Genomic DNA, 22978 nt, shown 5'->3' with positions numbered 1-22978 from the left:
GTACATGCCGAGTCATAAAATCCATTCCTCACAAAGCTTGAAAGCCATGTCAGAAATCACAAAAATCTCTCATTTACTTTGCCCATCTTCTACAACATCAGTCTCTATTGTGTGAACATGTTGCTTTCCTATTTCAATAGCACCAGTAGCTTCATTTATATTTTTAATGAATAGCAATAAGCTCTAACAAGCCCCTTATTCTTACAGTAATGACATATTTTCTCTGCATGTCTGGATTTCGATCTATCCCTCATATTCCTACCAAGTCTCTTATCTTCATTTCTCCCACGAACAACCAAGCCTTCAGCTTAATTCCTAGATCCTCTAGCAAGATGTCTCATCTTCTTATTAGATAGTAAAGCATTATAGACATCTTTTACAATGAGAGTATACCCACTGTAGAAAATAGTATCTCTAAAAACCACATATAATAATGTCAATGAATACAACAACATCAATGCCAAGTCCTCCTCGTCATATTTAACTTCCAGTGTCTCCGAATCGATCACAATTTCTTTGAACATAGTTAAGTAATCATCAAATTACGCTCTTTCAAACATCCAATGAAAATAAAAGCATTGTTTTCAAGTGTAACTTATAGGTCAAGATCTTTGTCATACAAAGTTGCTTCAACTTCAACCACAACACAACTGTACTTTTCTCCTATATAACATCTTGAAGAATTTGATTTGATAGATGTAGATAAAATTTGGAATTGGACTTTTCGATCTCTACGCTGCTTTTCAACCTACTTCCAAGTTGAAGGCGTCTTATCAAAGCCAAACAAGGCTTCTTCCAAATCTATTTGTGCAAGAACTACTCATTTCTTCACTTGCCATAAAGTAAATATTGTGTTTCGATCTAGTAATGAAATATCATATTTCATGGTTGACATGCGAAATAATCAACATTGCTCTGATACCCCTTATTATAAACAAATAAGATACTAGAATCGCTCTGATACCACTTGTTACGAATTGATCGCAAGATAATGACATTAATAAAATAAGCAAGAACAAAATAAGAACATCAAGATTTATGTAAAAACCCAAGATCAAAAAAACCATAGGCAGAGGAGAAGAATTTCACTATAATCAATATTAATTGTATTTACAACAAGATCTTGATACTCTCAATTAAGATTTAAAGCTCTCAACATGTTATATGAATGTTATGGGAATAATAAAAGTCGTGACTTATATATATATATATAATCCTAGGAATTAAGTTGTAGATGAATAGAAGTCCAAAAATGCATAAAAAATGTAATGGGCCTGGCCGAATAACCCTATCGCTCGAGCACTAGGTTGGTGATAGGCAAGCGACAAGTCTCTGTATACATTATGCAGGCACCGCTCGAGCAAAAAATACGACGACTTTTCTTTCCGATCCATAATTTTGATCTCTTCAAGATCACTTCAACTAAAAATCCAATACCCACTAAAATTTTGGTCAAACTACAACATTATTTTACCACTGTAATTCTATTTTTAAATATTGCATAAATTGTTAGAAACTCTAAAAGGAATGATGTTGAAACTAAAAAATAATTGAAATGACATAATCACAATAAAGAACAAGAATCATATAGCTAAAAATTTGACAATCTGAAACTAAAATCATTTCATGATCAAAAATCCTACTTATCACAGAACCTGGTGTCCATCATACATCTGAAAGGAAAATCAGAAACCAAAAACTTTTTCATGTTCAAAAACATTCATTTTCTGTTTTTCGAAATAAGGTGACAAGCTTCACTTGCCATGGTTTGCCTTTGACCATAGATTCCTATGCAAATAGCAGCACATAATAGAAATCTTGGATAGGTTTGATGTTCACAAGATATTGTGAAGACAGACAAAATAAAATAAAACACTTAATTTTCAAAATGACAAAGAAAGTAGAAAGTACCCGTTGCAAGCGTAGGAAAATGTCAGTTTTTGACGTTCATGGATTATGATCATCAACCGTGCTCCAATCATAATACACCTGAAAAGTAAGTTTCGATAGTAAAAAAAAAAAAAAAAAAAAAAAAACCCCAAAAAAAAAAATTTCAAAAAAAAAAAAAAAAAAAAAAAAAAAAAAAAAAGAAAAGAAAGATAACTTCGATAAATATGTTTGGCAAAATAGTAACTTACAAGTAAGTTTGATTTACTTTTAAGCACAACCAGACACACTCTAAGAAACTCGGGAAATTGAACATATGAAGACCTCATTGTTGAAACTTGAAAGCGCTGCAAGAAATGGGCAAACTGCCATTTGCATAGCCTAAATAATGAACAATAATGAGATGAAGGAATATAATAATTGTTACAAGCAGTGCATTTGTTGAATGAACTGATGATTACAAATATGGGAAAATGAATTCTTTGATACCCTAATGTCTCGGTTTTCTTTCTTTGTCCCAGAAGTTGAAGGCTCTATCAGATCCAGCAGTTGTAAATGTGTGATGTACCTGATGTAGAAAACAGTAGAACTGTATAGCAGACACAAATGCGTGATGTATCTTTCTTGACCATCAATATTTTCCTCAATTTATTCTCAGTTGGCGTTACGTTAACTTATTTCCATATATGTCATTTTTCTTGATTAATTCTAGTATGCCACCAATCTATGTATGAACAGAACCATCAAGCTAACGTATACCAACTCTTCCTTCAATTGACCCGACCTACAAAAGCAATGTCAAATGTGAGGATAAAATGAATACTACATCATAACCCATGATCCATCGATGCAAATTAGGCAATGAAGAATAATATGATCTAACGTATTTTTCCCTATATAATTTGTAAGAACTTCATACTATTTTCCGCATAAAATTATAATAAAAAAAAAATATATATATACAATGAATTCTTCACAAACCAATGAATGCAACGAGCGTTAGTTTTTTCATTGAAAACTTAAATGTCAGCAATACCGTGAAAGAGAACTAAGCACGTGAAATTCCTAAGCAGATTAAGAAATTTCTTTGTTTCTGAATTCTTAAAGACATTATTGTGAACAACATAAGAATCCATGAAGAGTCATGTATCTAACACACTGAGCAAGGATACCGCAGGAAGGGACTTAGGCAAGAAATAAAAAATGACTTGAAAGAGAAATGGGAATGTGATTTTATTTCTCCCTTGTCATACTTCTATCTCTGAGTTTAAGCTCTCTAGACACTAGCAAAAGCAATGTCATTCTCTCTAGATGTAATAACATTGGGTGCATATTGAAGTTTTGCTGAATCGATCTGTATTATAAAAAATGACACCCATGTTAGGTAATAATAGCACAAAACAAAATCATTTGAGCAAATAAAATAATCTGTAGAACAAATTTAAATCAAAGAGAAAACTTACTAGAAAACCTTCATGAACAGGTAGAGCTTCTAAACATCTTTCTGCCATATCCAAAAGAAATTAGACATAAATGATAACCAATGAGATTCACAGTCTACAATTATTTACATGTTAATTAAAAATGTGTAAATCTGGAGATTATTTGTGATTCAATTGGGAAACAGAATAAAATAAACAAAAGAACTGAAAAGATGAGCAACAAGAAACCAAAAATAAAATGACATGCTCAATAAAGCAGCTAACCACTTATATTAGGAAAAAAGAAGTGAGGAAGTGGAATGCGCCAGAAAGGAACGCAAACGGATTTTAATATCTGCAGATCCAGCAAACCGAGAAAGAATCATTGGAAATATGAAATGATGGTCCATATTACCCAATTTTTCAAACCATTTGTGAGAAATCTTACTGGCATGAATACACCCAACAAAACAAAATAAAGGAGCTTCTATAACCAAACGATCAACATGATAAGGGAAGCACTCTAGTATAACTGAAACAGCATCCACCTTGAGATAAATCTAGAGGCTTCTGAACTTTCAATCCAGTATTCTTTAAGCATAATGTCCTTTGAAAGTTATTTTACCCAATTTTTACAGGGACAATTTTGAGCCTTAGGTTAACAGGCATTCGGCAAATCAATTACCATAGCATATGACAATCAACACTATTGTCTTATAAAACTAAACATTCTCCCAACTATGGATTGAGCCTCTCCAATATATAATTCTTGTTCCATCAATTCCCAATATTGCTCCAACTGAAGTAGGATACAAGATTTTGAAGAAGTGTGCTTATACTAAAAAGGAAATTGTGCATTGCGAGTATAAGTATTCTTAAGTTGCCGATCCTAATTATTACCACTTGTGGAGCTGGTCACAAATCGACATCCTCGGTGAGGTCACTGAGGAGTTGGAAGAAGGGTGGCTGAAGGCCCCCTTCCGAGGTCGGACCAAAATTTCAATGAGGATTGTTTAAAAATTTGTATTCTTGTAGAATTCGAATTTGCTCTAATTTATCTTATAAATAGGGAGCCGTCCTTAAACTTTATTATTATCATAAAAAAGAGAGGCTAGAGAATATAGAAGTGTGATTTTCTCCTGTAGAAACAATTTTTATTTATTTATTTACTTATTATTATTTTATTTTTTTTGTAGAGGCAGGAGAGGATATAGCTCATATTGAGGCGAATCTCTATTAATCTTGCATCTTCTTTAGTGCTTCTTTTTCTTTTTCTTTCTTTGAATCGATTGTCTCAATAGAATAGATAATTCTCAACAAATATGTGTATATGTATATGTACATATGTAGAGAAGGCTATAGAAGGTGTATTTAAACTCTTCAAAATTAATCTTCACTTTTGCACTCCACTATTTTCAAAAGAAAGCATCCACATCTACATACTTTATCAAAGAAAAGCTCAAAGAATTTTTGTAGGGAATAATGTGAGTTTGTAGGGGTGGACGCGGGTCAGTTTAGTAAATAGAACCGTCGGGTCCAAATATAATTATGGAACCGTTCGAGTCCGGTTCCGTTCGGTTCAGTTCGGTTCGGTTTCGTTCCGTTCGGTTCTGTACTATAATTAAATTTTTTAATATTTATAACAACATTATATAACTACAACTAATGACATATTCAATGATTTTGAAATGTCAGAGACTAGTAGACTACCTTGTTCAAATGATCGCTACGGTCAAAATTTTGGTTAGCGGAGGTCACAGCGTCGGTCGATGATTGTATAGGTTTTGAAATGTCAGCGAGGCTACGAGAGTCGAGACAACGTTATGCACTTTAATGTAGGTGTTTAAGGTTATTTAGTGGGTTGGATCTTGTTGGGCTAAGAAATGAGACAATAAAATGGGTAATTAGGCCAAAAATTTGAATTTAGAAATTGTTAATTTGTTTAGAAAAAATTAAAACTAAAATAATTTGATTTATTCAATATAAAAAAAATAGAAAGATTCGGTTTTTCGATTCTTGGTCTAGAACCGAGAACCGAACCATACCCATCGGTTCTCAATTCAGATACCCGTTCGGGTATTTAATTTGACAAGAACCGTCGGGTTCGGTTCGGGAGATTTGCCCAACCCTATGAGTTTGAACTTGAATGTTTGATTCAAGGAGGTTATGGAGTCTCCTTAAGATAATAAGGATTTCTTCATACTCCAGCATCAAAAACCCTCAATTGACAATAGTAAACTTAAAGAAAATTCAATATTCACCAATAAGGAAGAAGACACTGCAACTAGGATGCTAATACCCTTAATCCCATTTTTCTGTAAGATACTGACATCATGATTTTATGTTGAGCACAAGGTGTATCAGTATTCATAGTTCCCAGTCTTCTTAAGATTTATTGTGTTTTAATGGTTGTCAGTACCCCAATTTACAAATTTATGCTGAAGACCTTCTTCTAAACCTTCTAACTTGGGATTAACTTTATTTTCAATTTCAAGCAAGAAAATCCCATTGAGTTTATAAGTAGATTATAATTCATGTATTTTATGTGCTTATTATGCAAGAATGTGTCGAAAAATAATCCATGTAAAATGATAATACTCCATTCATGCTTTAAGATAAAACTTCCATTATTTTTGTAACTTATGAGTGTTGGAGTATTGCATTACACATTGACAATATCGAATTAAAAAGAAAAAAAAAAGAGAAGTTGAAAGTAAAGAAAAGCCAACACGAAAGAGGAGTTAGTTATGTTGGGAATTTACTTAAACATGCATAGCGAAAATAAACGGTTTCAATTCCCATTTAGGATTTAGCTTTGTATTTAGATAAGAACTGTGATGAGAAATATACATTTTCTTGATTTTGCAAACTCCTTTGCGTTATTCTTTTCTAGCAACTTGAATATGCTTTCCACAGCTGTCCAATTGTCCAACCTCCAATGAAATCCATACAGAGAATAGACTGCAATTGCTAGGGTTTTTCCTCTTGTGCCAGCAAGAATAATGAAAACCTTATGGACCTCAAACCCTAGCCATGTATTTATATAAACCCAAACGGGCTCGGCCCGGTCCGGTCCAATATTTAATTAATCCATTTAATTAAACCCGGTCCGTGAATTAATTAATCCAATTAATTAATTCGAGAATATAAATATCAAATCCAATTAATTAATTTATTCAACGATTGTTAAATTAATCAATTGGCAATTTGCAATCTTCCTATTCTCTTTTGTGTGCGACCCATTAGGTTCCCGACCACGATGCCTAACGACGTGAAATATTATTTTGATCTAATCAAAACTGATAAATTAAACACCCTTTTAATTTATCACAAATTCACACTCACCGTCCCAAATTGACATCAATCAATATATCAGGGCAACACATGTGACGAGAAATGTCACATGGTATGACAAAATCAAAAATGATCGTTTACTATGAAATTATAATCCCTTCGTCAATATGATCCGATCAACTACAAGATATGGAAGTGTGTCGATCTCGATTATCGATCATATCTTTCATTCTACTATTAAGTCAATATGAGTCGAAAACTCCTTTTCGAGTTATATGTATACCTTGACCAAGGATTTCGTTATTGACTTAATTGAACGAAATGCAGATCACAATCTCTTACTATCTAAGAGTGACGAATCATCTATTGGTCATTCACAACCTTCATATGGTTCTTGACATACTCGAATGATATCGTATTAGCGGCCCTTGGCAGAGCAACATCCAACACCGTCAAAGCATGCCCGTCCTCATACAAGGCACTATGATCACCTCAAGTTATAGGACGAATTTCACTACCGAACGTTAGAGATTAACCACTGACACTCAGATAGTTATCAATGTGGAATCTCTTAGTGGGTCTCCAATGTTTTGTTCTATAACAAAACATCCACCTATTCATTTAAGTGTCACCACACTTTACCTCGTGAGATCAGCTACTTACTTCACAAGTAAGAAATGCCACACGTGATGGTCTAACTGTATTAACGATATCCGCATCTCGTCACTACTTACGACCACAGTTTATTCAAGATCCAATCATACGTAATTTGTACCTCACAATCACAACTCCTTGTGATTAACAAATCACTTAAACTTGGATCTTCGGATTCTATTATTTATCACAAAATTAATTTAAATAAATAATAGATCTTGCCAAAATTAAATGCATTAAACATATTAAAAGTGTTTACAACTTAAATCGATTGGATCTAGGGCATAACACTTACAAACTCCCACTTGCACTAGATTCAATCACTTATGTATCTAATACCATAAGCATCCACATGATGATCATATTTTTGTTGTGACAACGGCTTTGTCAGTGGATCTGCAATATTGTCATATGTGGGAACTCGCTCTATTCTTATGTCATTTCTTTGTATAATCTCCCTGATGAGATGATATCGCCTTAGCACATGTTTGGATCATTGATGAGACCTCGGTTCCTTCACTTGTGCGATGGCTCCATTATTATCACAATATAAAGGTATGGGATCAACAATGCTTGGAACGACTCCAAGTTCATTAATGAACTTCTTGATCTAGACAGCTTCCTTCGTTGCTTCAGAAGCAGCAATGTACTCGACTTCTGTTGTTGAATCAGCGGTTGTCTCCTGTTTGAAACTTTTCCAACTAACCGCTCCATTGTTGAGAGTAAACATATATCCTGATTGAAACTTGCTATCATCTTTGTCAGCTTGAAAGCTGGCATCAGTATACCCATTCATTTTCAGTTCATTTCTTTCATAGATCAATAACACATCTTTAGTCCTTCTCAAGTACTTAAGAATGTTCTTAACCACCATCCAGTGTTTCTCACCAGGGTTTGCTTGAAACCTGCTTGTAACACTTAGAGCATATGAAACATTTGGTCTCGTACATAGCATCGCATAAATGATAGATCCTATCGCCGAAGCATAAGGAATCTTATCCATGCGACTCCTTTCATCATGTGTTTTAGGACACATATCTTTTGAGAGGTAAATCCCATGCGACATGGGACATAAACCTCTTTTAGACTCTTCCATATTAAATCTTCTCAAGATTTTATCTATGTACGAAAATTGGGATAAGCCTAGTAATCTTTTAGATCTATCTCTATAGATCTTGATTCCCAAAATATACGCTGCTTCTCCCATATCTTTCATGGAGAAATTCTTTGACAACCATAATTTTACCGATTGAAGCATTGGGATGTCGTTTTCCATTAATAATATGTCATCGACATATAATATTAGGAATACGACCGCGCTCCTACTTGTCTTCTTGTAAATACACGGTTCATCTTCATTTTTGATAAAATCAAACCTTTTGATTGTCTCATCAAAACGAAGATTCCAACTTCTAAAGACTTGCTTTAATCCATAAATGGATCGATTTAGCTTACATACTTTGTTGGGTTATTTGGATTCAAAACCTTCATGCTGTGTCATGTACACCTCCTCTTGTAATTTTCCATTAAGGAAAGCAGTTTTGACATCCATTTGCCATATCTCATAATCATGGTATGCAACTATTGCAAGCAAAATTCGAATGGATTTTAGCATGGCTATAGGCAAAAAAGTTTCATCAAAGTCAACGCCTTGTCTTTGTGTGTAACCCTTCGTTACTAGCATTTCTTTGTATGTATGGACGTTTCCATCCACATCGACCTTTTTCTTGTAAACCCATTTACAACCTATCTATTTTATCCCATCTGGAAGGTTGACCAAGGTCCAAACCTTGTTCTCATACATTGAGTTTATTTCGGATTCCATGGCTTCTTGCCATCTCTTCGAGTCAACACTTGACTTCGCTTCTACGTAATTTGTAAGTTCATCATCCTCGACTAATAATACTTGATTAGTAATCATGAATTCGTACCTTCTTGGAGGTCGAATGATCCCACTTGATTTACGCTGAGCTGGAGTGTCCTCAGAGTTCTCTATATCCTAATCAGGAGTCTGTCCGTCAACAGGTGTAGGATCAGACTCAGGTTCATCTAATTGGTCAATAGTATCTATGGATTCTTGAACTTCTTCAAGTTCTAGATTGCTCCCACTACCCTCTCCTAGAATAAACTCTTTCTCTAGAAATATGGCATGTCTTGAGATGAACACCTTCTTTTCAATGGGATTATAAAACTGATATCCAATTGTCTCTTTTGGATATCCCACAAATACGTATTTGTCAGATTTAGCCTCAAGCTTATCTGATTCATTTTGCTTTACATAAGTATCACAGTCCCAAACTTTCATGTGAGATAAGTTTGGTCTTTTTCCTCTCCATAGCTCTATAGAGTTTTGTCAACCGATTTAGATGGGACACGATTAAGTGTGTAGCACGCAGTAATTAATGCATGATCCCAAAATAATTTTGGGATGTTTGCATGGCTCATCATAGATCGCACCATATCTAACAAAGTGCGATTCCTCCGTTCAGATACACCATTATGTTGCGGTGTATATGGCGGAGTCCACTACGAGAGAATCCCATTCTCTTTTAGATAATCTAAAAATTCTCCCTTTAAATATTCTCCACCTCGATCTGATCTCAGCGTGAGAATATTTTTGCCAGTTTGTTTCTCTACTTCAAGTTTGAATTCCTTGAACTTTTCAAGTGCTTCATGCTTGAATTTCATCAGATACACATAACCATATCTAGAATGACCATCAGTGAATGTGATGAAGTAAGAGAAACCACCTCTGGCAGTTATTGACATGGGTCCACATACATCGATATGTATTAGTCCCAGCAATTCTGTGGTTCTTTCTCCTTTTCCAGTAAAAGAGAACTTGGCCATTTTGCCTAACAGACACGACTCGCATTTGTCAAATGATTCAAAATCAGTTGACCCCAAGTATTCATCTTTATGTAACTTGAAAATGTGTTTGTCGTTAATATGACCCAGTCTGCAATGCCAGAGGTATGTTTTATTTAGATTATCACTTTTATGCCTTTTATTTTCTATATTCATAATAGACGACTCAATATCAAAAATATAAATTTCATTTTGTAACACACCACAACCATAAAAGATCTCATCTTTATAAAAAGAATAATGATTGTTCCTAACATTAATTGAAAAACAATTCATGTCCAAACACGAAATAGAAATCATGTTTTTAGTAATGGCGGGTACAAAATAGCAATTTTCTAATTCTAATACTAAGCTTGAAGGCAGTGGTAAAAAGTATGTCCCTACAGCTGATGCAGCAACTCTTGCTCCATTTCCCACGCACAGGTCAACTTCTCTTTCTGCAGTGGTCTACTTCTCTTTAGTCCCTGCATATTTATACAGATATGAGTTCCACATCCAGTATCTAATATCTAAGAAGTTAATGAAGTAGACATATTGACCTCGATAACAAAAGTACCTGAAGTAGAAGTTTCAGAAGACTTCTTTCCTTTCAAGCTAACGAGGTAAGCCTTATAGTTCCTCTTCCAATGACCTTTCACTCCACAATGATAGCATGGGTCATCAGATTTGGTATTGTCCTTGCCTGCTTTGACTGCTTTGTTATTGCCCTTAGCCTTTTTGGATGTTTTCTTAAAACTTCCTTTGATTTTCCTCTTAGTGCCCTTGGAGGAATGAATAGCTAAGATATGCCCAGTGCTAGCCTTGACATTGGGCTCCACAGTTTTAAGCATATTAAACAACTCAAGAAGTGTGCATTCGATCTTATTCATATTAAAGTTCATAATGAACTGTGAATAACTATCTGGCAGAGATTGCAGAACCAAGTCAATATTTAGTTCATGATCCATGATAAAACCCAATGAAGCCAGTTTTTCAATGAAGCCAATCATCTTCAGTACATGAGCACTGACTGAAGACCCCTCTGCTATTTTGCACCGGTATAGTTGTTTAAAGGTCTCATACCTCTCCACACGAGATTGTTTATCATACAACTCTTTAAGATGAAAAATCATAGTGTAAGCATCCATACCCTCATGTTGCTTCTGCAACTCAGATGACATTGCTGCAAGCATCACACATGCTGCAGTGTTGTCATCATCACCGTGTTTGTTGTAAGCAGCCACCTCTTCCTGAGTGAAATTTTCAGTAGGCACCACTGGAAAGGGCTGCTCAAGGACATATCCAATTTTCTCGTGCTTGAGAACGATTCTCAAATTGCGGTGCCAATTGAGAAAATTTAGTCCGATTAGTTTGTTGACATCCAGTATGCCTCTCAAATTCATATAATTACTCATGATTCAAAAACTGTAAATGACAAAAAGCATAGAATTAATATGTATTATAATGCATATACACAAATTCAATATGAATTTTAATTAAACGTGCTCCCACTGTTTAAAATAAATTCATGACCCTCATACATAAATTATTTGAATTCACATTTGATTCCCAGTGGACTGGGATCCCATTCGTTGTATCAAGATTTTGAGTGTACTCAACAAATCCTAATAAAATATTTGGATAGATATTATTATCAATCATTCATCACATCCATGTGGTCGAGTCCATAATCATCCATAAGCATTCATCATATAAATATTTCCTATGTATAATATCTAATATTATATTCAATGTCTCATAAATATAGCAATTATAGTCATCAAAACTAATTCAAAATTTTGGATCGAAATAATTAAATAATTAATTAATCATTTTAATTAATTAACTTAATTGGTGGGCCTATTTAATTAAAATCAAATTTTAACTAAATCCTGAATTAAAGTCCAACTCTAATTCCATAACTATTGGGCGAAGTAATTTAATCAAAATCGAATTTTAATTAATTATTAAGTCATACTCTAAATTTTAATTTACATTGGGAAGTGGTATTGATTGAAATCAAATTTTAATTAATATAATATTAGAGTCCAACTCTAATAAAATTGAATTAATATTTTAATTTAGGACAAAATTCCCAAATAAAATAAAAATTCAATTAAGGATCAAAATTAAATATTTAAATTAAAATCTAATTTTAACAAAAATATAAAAGTCATCAAATTTTAAATAAATTTTAATTTTGGGTCAAAACTAGGGCATGGGTCAAACCCAATTAAACCATCATTTTAAAACCAATTTTAAAATACAAATTTTAAAACATCTTTTGAAATTACAAATTTGACCCAATTTAAAAATTAACAATAGGGGCTTCATTATTCGTAAATTGCAGAAAAGCCCTCCATTTAAAAATTGCAAATTGACCCCTTTCAGAAATTACAGACGAGGGCTTGCAATTACATTAATTGCAATGGAAGCCCCCGCCTCCAACCCAACCCTAAAATTTTTTTTTCTTTCTTTTCGCCACCGACTCCGCCGCCCTACTGCAGCATAAGACCCGCCGCCAACCTGCAGGGCAAAGGCACTGCTACTTCGTGTTGCAGCAGCGGCTTCGCTGCCGCTGCAGGCACTGCGTGCGCAGCGGTGGCACGCCGCCACCCTTCACCTCGATCCAAAAAAACCTTTTTTTTTTAAATCAGATTCTGAAAAAAAAAAAACTAAAACTACAATTGCTAGATTCATGGATAAACATGATTAAATCAACTTTTAATTTAATCAATATGTAAATCAATTCTTAACAAATACAAAGTTAGCTTTGATACCACTGTTGGGAATTTATTTAAACATGCACAGCGGAAATAAACAGTTTCAATTCCTATTCAGACCTTAGGGATCTCAAACCCTAACCATGTATTTATATAAACCCAAACGAGCTTCGCCCGCTCCAGTCCAATATTTAATTAATCCATTTAATTAGATCCGGTCTGTGAATTAATTAATCCAATTAATTAATTCGAGAATATAAATAACAAATCCAATTAATTAATTTATCCAACGATTATTAAATTAATCAATTGGCAATTTGCAGTCTTTCTATTCTCTTTTGTGTGCGACCCATTAGGTTCCCGACCATGATGCCTAATGACGTGAAATATTATTTTGATCTAATCAAAACTGATAAATTAAACACCCTTTTAATTTATCACAAATTCACACTCGCCGTCCCAAATTGACATCTAGCAATGTATCAGGGCAACACATGTGACGGGAAATGTCATGTGGTATGAAAAAATCAAAACTGTTCGTTTACCATGAAATTATAATCCCTTAGTCAATATGATCCGATCAACTACGAGATATGAAATTGTGTCAATTTCGATTATCGATCATATCTTTCATTCTACTATGAAGTCAAAACTCCTTTTCGACTTATATATATACATTAGCCAAGGATTTCATTATTGACTTAATTGAACGAAATGCAGATCACAATCTCTTACTATCTAAGAGTGACGAATCCTATATTGATCATTCACAACCTTCATATGGTTCTTGACATACCCGAAAGATGTCGTATTAGCGGCCCTTGGCAGAGTAACATTCAACACCGTCAAAGCATGACTGTCCTCATACAAGGCACTATGATGAACTCAAGTTATATGATCGATTCCACTACCGAACGTTAGAGATTAACCACTGACACTCAAATAGTTATCCATGTGAAATCTCTTAGCGGGTCTCCAATGTTTTGTTCTATAACAAAACATCCACGTGTTCATTTAAGTGTCACCACACTTTAACTTTTTAGATCAGTTACTTACTTTACAAGTAAGAAATGTCACACGTGATGGTCTAATTGTATTAACGATATTCGTATCTCGTCATTACTTACGACCACGGTTTATTCAAGATCCAATCATACGTAATTTGTATCTCACAATCACAACTCCTTGTGATTAACAAATCACTTAAACTTGGATCTTCAGATTCTATTATTTAATATTATTTATCACAAAATTAATTTAAATAAATAATAGATGTTGTCAAAATTAAATGCATTAAATATATTAAAAGTGTTTACAACCTAAATCGATTGGATCTAGGGCATAACACTTACAAGTTATTCTAGTTTAGAGGAGTTAGTTATTTTTGTAATTCTATTATTTCAGTTCATTCAAATGTTATGTTGTAGTATAAATACAGCTCAGGTCTGGTGTAAACATCCATACAATTAAGTTCATCAATAAATGTGAATTTCATCTTCAAACTTTCATTATTCGTCTGCCTTAATCGAGAATCCATTTGATTCTCAATATCGTATCAGAGCACAGTTCATCAAGTTAATGCTTCACAACATCGTCTACTTGAATTGGTGTAAAGAGATTAACGTTCGGTAACCCATAGCTATGGACTATATTTGGACATATCAATTATGGGAATCATATGGACAGATTGTGATTATGGCAGATTGACATTTTACCTTATACATTATTTTTGTAAATTTCCTTTCTGTATATATTGCATATTGCCGTTATCTTGGTGTACTATAAAAATAGGAAGCTATTGTGAATAAATTATATGCTGGAATTTACCTAATCCTTCATGGTATCAGAGCCAGTAACGGGCCAACGCTGAACATTTTCGAACAGCTTTCTCGCCTCTTTTCTGAACATCCTTCTTGCCTCTTTTTTGAATAGCTTTCTCACCTCTTCTCAATGGCGCAAACACCACGGTCAGGAGAGTACAGCAGTCTAGATTTGACAAAATTGATCACAGAAATGTCCAAACTCACCACCTCCTCATCCAACTCTCTCCCTCTCACCTACAATATCTCATCCCAATTTCCAGTGCTCATGGACCGAAATAATTATCTCAGTTGGAAGTCTCAATTTGTAGACATCCTCGACATACATGGGCTTGGAGGCGTCATAAAAAATGCAGAGGATCCTCCCAAAGTGATGGCAGATGGGACTCTCCACCCAAATTTTGCTCGAGACAAACTGGTGTTGAGTTGGATCAAGGCAACATCCTTACCTTCCACTAAAACACTCCGTATCTCATGTTCTACTACTTCTCAGGCATGGAACCTATTGGCCAAAAGATTCTCACCACTAGCAGGCAGTCGTGTGTGGCTCCTTCAGGATGAAATTCGAACACTCAAATGGGACAATAATACTCCAATATTTGACTATCTCAATCAAGCAAAATCACTCTTTGATTCACTGAAGCAGGCCGATGGCTGTATGGATGAAGATGAACTCATCACCTATACCCTTGATGGACTTGGAATCGAATACAGAAATTTAGCAACAACACTTCATATGCATCCCAATCTGGAATTTGACCAATTTTATGATTTAGTACTGAAAGAGGAGCACCTACAGAAGAGACTCAATCTTACAATTAATTCTGATGTTGCAATGGTTGCTGATTGGAGACCCTTTAATCGAAATCAGAACAATTTCTCCACTCATGGTGGCAACAGGGGACAGGGCAGAGGAAACCGTGGTCGGGGACGTCGCCTCTCCCCTTCTGGCTACCCTCCATCGATGTGGAATCAAGGTCGGCCACCTCACGATCATCCGTCGCCAACCCTCTCCGACGGACGTCCTCCTCTCCTTCCCACGTCGGTGCCTGCTTCCTCACGTAAGAGTCTCATTTGCTTAAGATGTGATAAAATGGGCCACATAGCACGATTTTGTCCAGATCGTGGGCCTCAAGCCTTTATGGCCCAACATGCCTCCTTACCCAAAGCGGCCCAAAACTCCACTTGGTGCTTTGATTCCTGGGTAACCCATCAAATAACTCCCGATTCAGGTGGTATTTCAGATCCTCAGCCTTATACAGGTACAGACACTATAGTTGTTGGTAATGGAAATGAACTAAAAATTACTCATATTGGAAATTCAAATTAACCAGACCCCGAAAATTATTAAATCTTAATGAGGTTTTATGTGTTCCTGCCATTCAAAAAAATTTAATATCCATTCGTCGTCTTTGTCGTGATAATGCATGCTTTCTTGAATTTGATACTAATGGGTTTTGTGTAAAGGACAACAAGACAGGAAATATCCTTCTCACTGGGAATATCTCGGATGGACTCTATCATATTCAACCGTCTCCGCCTACAACCACTCGGATGGCTTTCTTTGGTGCTTGTATACCTCCACATATGTGGCATACTCGCCTTGGTCACCCCGCACAATCTATCTTTAATATTTTGTTGCATACATGCAATTTACCTATTCATGGTACAATAAAATCTCTTAAGAATTGTCACATTTGCCATTGGGCAAATCCTGTCAACAACCTTTTAATTATCGTAATTTTCATGCACAATCTCCTTTGGATTTATTACACCTTGATCTATGGGGTCCCTCACATATTGCATCGCATCACAGATTTCGTTATTATTTATCCATTGTTGATGATCACACTAGATTTACTTGGTTTTATCCATTGGGACGCAAATCAGAGACTCTCTCCACCTTCATTACTTTTACTAAAATGATTGAAAATCATTTTAACTCCAAAATTAAGCAAATTCAAATTGATGGTGGCAGTGAATTTTCAAGCAATCCTTTTACGTCATTTCTTCGTGATCATAATATTTCTTACCAAATTTCTTGTCCTCACACTCCTCAATAAAATGGCGTGGTGGAATGAAAACATCGCCATATTGTAAGTATGGGCCTTTGTCTCTTAGCCCAATCTCATCTTCCATTCAAATTTTGGGTGGAAGCCTTCTCTACCGCCGTATTCTTGATCAATCGATTGCCAACTCCTCTTCTCGGTTCCAAGTCTCCTTTTGAACAACTCTTTTCCCGGGTCCCGGATTATACTATCCTTAGGAGTTTCAGGTGTACTTGCTTTCCTCATTTAATACCATACAACAAACATAAACTTGCATTTAAATCCACACCGTGCGTATTTCTTGGATACGCAACTCACTATAAGGGATATCGTTACCTTGACATGACAAGTGATCGGGTCTATATTTCACGAAATGTTGTTTTTGACGAAACAACCTTTCTTTATGCCACAAATTCACTTTTCGACACAACTTTTATGCCTACCGGCACCAACTCTTCCACTGCATCGGGTGCAAATTTAATTGGCCCTCCTGCTTTACATTCCCCAGCTGCTAGCCCATCTGACATTCAGACCAATCCTTCTCCCTTATCTTCACTCGATACTTCTAGTAAGCTTTCCTCTTCCCTGCATGAGCCTTCCTTTTACTCGGACCCACTTTCACCTCATGACAACTCTCCTCCCCAGCTTATCCCTACACACCATGACACTGGCCTAGATCTCTCCCTCCAGACAAGTTCCGAACCCCCACAAGCTTCCCCCTCCTCTTCCGCCGATCTCTTAAACCCTCCAAAAAAGTTTCGTTCTCTTTCGTCCCTCTACTCTCAGACCAATCCTCACCCCTTACGCACTATCCACTATATTATCTGATCCCTTCAATCAGGAACCTACTAGCTTTTCGGTTGCTTCTTGATACCCTCATTGGAAGTCTGTTATGAATGACGAGTATGATGCTTTTATGCGTAATAACACATGGACCCTACATGGCCTTGTGTTTCATCACTCTTCTGACCTCTCCCTACATGGATTCTTGGTCTCCGATTGGGCTGGCTCAGTTGAGGATCGTCGGTCTACAACTGGGCATGCATCTTCCTTGGGCCCAATCTTCTTACATGAACGGCAAAGAAACAGACAACTATCTCTTACTCTAGTACGGAAGCTGAATATCGGGCCTTTACCTATACAGCCGTGAAACTTCGTTGGTTCAGTTATCTATTTCGTGAACTTGGCATTTCACACTCTTCCACTCCTTGCATATATGTCGATAATATCTCAGCCATTCACTTGGCTACCATTCCTGTGTTGCTTGCTAGAACTCGCCACGTTGAAATTGACTATCATTTTATTTGGGAGCTCATCACCAGCAAAGCTCTCCTCACACGCTATGTCCCGTCATCTCACTAACTTGCTGATTTCTTTACTAAAGGCCTCTCTCATGTTCGATTTATGTACCTATGGTCCAAGCTCAATCTTCGCATTGCTCCGTTAAGCTTGAGGGAGGGTAAAGAGATTAACGTTCAGTAACCCATAGCTATGGACTATATTTGGACATATCAATTATGGGAATCATATGGACAGATTGTGATTTTGGCAAATTGACATTTTACCTTATACATTATTTTTGTAAATATCCTTTCTGTATACAGTGCATGTAGTCGTTATCTTGGTGTACTATAAAAATAGGAAGCTATTGTGAATAAATTATATACAGGAATTTACCTAATCCTTCATGGTGTTCTATAAGATCAATCTCTCTTTGCAAAATTTTGCTCTAGAATTTTTGCACTGATTTTCAGTTATCTATTTTGTGAACTTGGCATTTCACTCTCTTCCACTCCTTGCATATATGTCGATAATGTCTCAGCCATTCACTTGGCTACCATTCCTGTGTTGCTTGCTAGAACTCGCCACGTTGAAATTGACTAACATTTTATTCGGGAGCTCATCACCAGCAAAGCTCTCCTCACACGCTATGTCCCGTCATCTCACCAACTTGCTAATTTCTTTACTAAAGGCCTCTCTCGTGTTCGATTTATGTACCTACGGTCCAAGCTCAATCTTCGCATTGCTCCGTTAAGCTTGAGGGAGGGTAAAGAGATTAACGTTCAGTAACCCATAGCTATGGACTATATTTGGACATATCAATTATGGGAATCATATGGACAGATTGTGATTTTGGCAAATTGACATTTTACCTTATACATTATTTTTGTAAATATCCTTTCTGTATACAGTGCATGTAGTCGTTATCTTGGTGTACTATAAAAATAGGAAGCTATTGTGAATAAATTATATACAGGAATTTACCTAATCCTTCATGGTGTTCTATAAGATCAATCTCTCTTTGCAAAATTTTGCTCTAGAATTTTTGCACTGATTTCTTTAAATGAGTATTGATAATTCATCTATCAATCCTTCTATCAATTCTAATGGCTCGTCTACCAATCCCTAGAATGATTCCGCAAGTCCATATTACCTCTACCCAAGTGATAATCCTGGAGCTTTATTAGTATCGAAAATCTTTAATGGAGAAAACTATGTCGCTTGGAGTCAACCAATCATCATGGCGTAAATAGTCCAAAACAAGGTAAAATTCATTGATGACTCTAGTAACCCCCTTTTGCTGATCAACTCATCAATCAGCATAGCTACATCTGAATAATCTAGTTCTTTCTTGGTTGATAAATTCGATTTTTAAAGAAATACGAAATAGTTTACTATTTGTGGCATCTGCTGTTGATCTCTGGAATGAACTTAAAACAAGATGTCTCAGGAGTGATGGACCAAGGGTTTTCCATCTTGAGAAATCTTTGAGCCGTATAAGTCAAGGTTCTTTATCTGTTACTAAATATTTTAGCACTTTTAAAACTTTTCGGAATGAGTATGTGAGTTATAGGCCACTCCAGTATGTTCATGTGGAATGATGGCATCTTGCACTTGTGAGTTGTTCAAATTTCAACAGACTCGACAACAATCTAATTTCGTCCTCAAGTTTTTGGTTGGGTTAAATGATTCTTTTGCATCTTTCAGAAGCCAATTATTCCTTATGGATTCTTAGTAAGACCAAAGTCTTTTCTCTACTGCTTCAAGAAGTCAGAGACAACTCACAAATTCTATCACATATAATGAGATGCATGCTTTGATGGCCAAGAAACTTAATCAGCAAAATTACCAACCAAAATCATTCGAGGATAAACTAAAGACTTTTGCCTTGCACTGCACTTATTGTTGTTATAACGGACACAGAGTGGACAAATGTTTCCAACTCCATGGATATCCTCCTAGCTGGATGGACCAAAAGGAAAAAGGAATGTTTCTACACATCTGTCCTTACAAATCAAAAGGACTACAATCAAAATAGTAATGAGCAATAAAAGTTTTCTATTATTCCGGAGGAATTTAACAAATTAATGGCACTTCTACATTACATTCCAATTAATCTTTTCTACATTGCATTCCAATTTATTTTGGATCCTTGACAGGGGTGCAACAATCACATGATATGTTCAACACTTTTTTACTATTTTACACCTAAGCCTATCAAAGCATCTATAAATCTTCCGAATGGCATTACAATTCTTGCAACATATATTGGTATTGCATGTCTCTCCAATACTCTATTCCTCCATAATGTCTTATGTATTCCCAAATTTTTATTCAATCTATTATTTGTTTCCAAGCTTACCAAACAATCTAACATTTGTCTTACCTTTAGTGCTTCTCACCATAATCTACAGGACCAATCAATAAAGAAGAAGGTTAGGATTTCTTTTGAGAAAGAATGATTTTACCACTTGATTGAAGCTTCATCAAATGTTCAAACCTGCAATGCATCTCAATTTAATTCTACACCTTTTGCTTCAACCGCTACCCACAAACAGTTAGACATATGGCATTATAGGCTAGGACATGTATTAGTTCAAGATTATCCCCTCTCAAACAAATTGAACAACCCCTCACTTTTGATTGTACAAATATTTGTGATATATGCCTTCAAGAAAAACAAATGAAGCTTCCCTTTTTTCATATCGTGGGATAAATCCAATAAAAGGTTTGATTTGATTCATTATGACATTGGGGGTACTTTTAGCACTACTTCATACTCTATTTTTAAATATTTTCTGACTATAGTAGATGCTTTCACAAGATGTACACGGCTATACATGATAAAAGCAAACTAAAAAATGCCATCCTAAATAAAATGTTTTTGCAAAATGGTCAAAAACCAATATTCTTTGTTCCTATCAAAACCATACAGTTTGATAATAACCTAGAATTTTTTCTTACCAAGTTGTACGACAAACATGACATTTTACATCAAATAAGTTGTATGGAAATGCCACAACGAACTGGAGTTGTGTAGAGAAAACATCAACATCTATTGAGAACAGCCAGAACTCTGATGTTTAAAGCAAATTTGCTCCTAGTTTTGGAGTGATTGTGTGCCCACTACAGCACACATAATCGGTAGTATCCCTATACCACTTTACCCCATTTGAAATGCTCTTTGATTAAGCACCTAATATTTCACATCTAAAAGTTTTTGGCTTACCTTTCCTTTGCATCTACATTAACAAACTACATACAAGAATTTGACTCAAGAGCAACAAAATACATATTCTTTGGGTACCCTTCTAATTTCAAAGGATACCTGCTAATGGATCCAAACACCAACAAAATTATTGTTTCTAGAAATGTTAAATTTCATGAAACATTTTTGCCTTCCAAAGTTCTTCCGTCAAAATCTGAAACACATTCTTTTTTATTCCCTAATTTAGAATTCTTTTTAGAATCTTGTTATCGCAATTCACACTTGACGTTCAATCAAATTGTGCCATCTACATCATCAACTAAATAATCAATCCTCTCATTGTAAATCAATTGTATATATTGAACAAGACTTGCTTATTTCTTCTTCTTAACCAAACACTGATCAAACACCAACTTAAAATACTCAACAAATCAGAAAATCCAGCAGAATTAAGCACAAACCAATTTACCTGCATGATTATTATTGTGGTAATGTCTCTTCATTTCAAAATACAACTCAGGCATCTACTTCAACTGATTGCTCTTCAACTACAGGTAATCTCTACCCCAATTCACCATTTTCTTTCAGCCAGAAGGTTATCTACATTACATATAGCCTTTTTAACATCTATCTCAAACTCTCTAGAACTAAAACATATAAACAAACTGTTCAAATGTCTAAATGGCAAGCTACCATGCAAAATGAAATTAATACTTTGGAGATAAATAAAACTTGGGGGTTTATTACTCTTCTTGAAAACAAAGAGGCCATTATTGTAAATGAGTGTTTAAAATTATATACAAGGTTGATGGGACCATAGAAAGACATAAAGCTAGATTGGTGGAAAAATGGTACACTTAACACGAAGGTTTAGATTTCTTCAAAGCATTTTCTCGAGTAGCAAAATCACTTCCATTCGACTCCTACTTGCTATGGCTATAATAAAAAACGAGCATCTCCACCAACTATATGTGAATAATGCATTTTTGGATATAGATTACATGAAAAAGTATATATGGAATTGCCCTAGTTTGGCTGCAAAAGGTGGATAGAAAGTTTGCAGACTTCTAAAGAGTCTCTATAGTCTAAAGCAAGCTTCTAGGCAATAGTTTTCCAAGCTGTCTATTAGACAATTTGTTGTCAAACGACCTCCTGGACAATGATGTAACCTCGATTTTATTTATTATCAATCGGCCTTGACCATATGATTGAATTATATGTCGACACTATCATCGAGACAACCCAACCCAATTCTCTATAGACCGTTAGAAGCAACCTATTTTAATAGTGTTGCTCATGGTCTGTCCCATTTACTTGGAGGGCTACGATATTCATTTGGAGCCCATTACCTTGTGTTGAGCCTTGTTTGGACCACTAAGTTAACCTAACCTAACTCACCATTTTTCGGTCACTCATCTAGCTTATAACCTACTGCTCCTCTACGCTTCCACTATGAAGAACACTCCATCTCTTTCTGTGACATTGATTCTCGGACTCTTTCCTTCATTTAACTAGTGTGGTTTCTCTTGGGCTATATTGTTCTTCATCTTAGCCAACTCTTTGTGAGTATAGATAGCAACCGTATGTAGAAAGAAAGGAAGTGGAAGTTGGGTGTTGTCTCAATCGTGGTTGTGTTGATATATGGTGGAAACTGAACTCGATATCACCTTGGTTATTACTAAAATTACACCTTACAACTGTCCAATCCTCTTATCTACTATGATTTTATCCATGGCAACTTTGATTGTTCCCTATTCATCAAGAAATCTGATAGTTCATTTATTGCCTTGCTAAT

The sequence above is a fragment of the Olea europaea genome, chromosome 15, assembly GCF_002742605.1.
Source record: "Olea europaea var. sylvestris chromosome 15, O_europaea_v1, whole genome shotgun sequence".
Lineage (NCBI taxonomy): Eukaryota > Viridiplantae > Streptophyta > Magnoliopsida > Lamiales > Oleaceae > Olea > Olea europaea.
Note: the sequence above shows the minus strand (reverse complement) of the source record.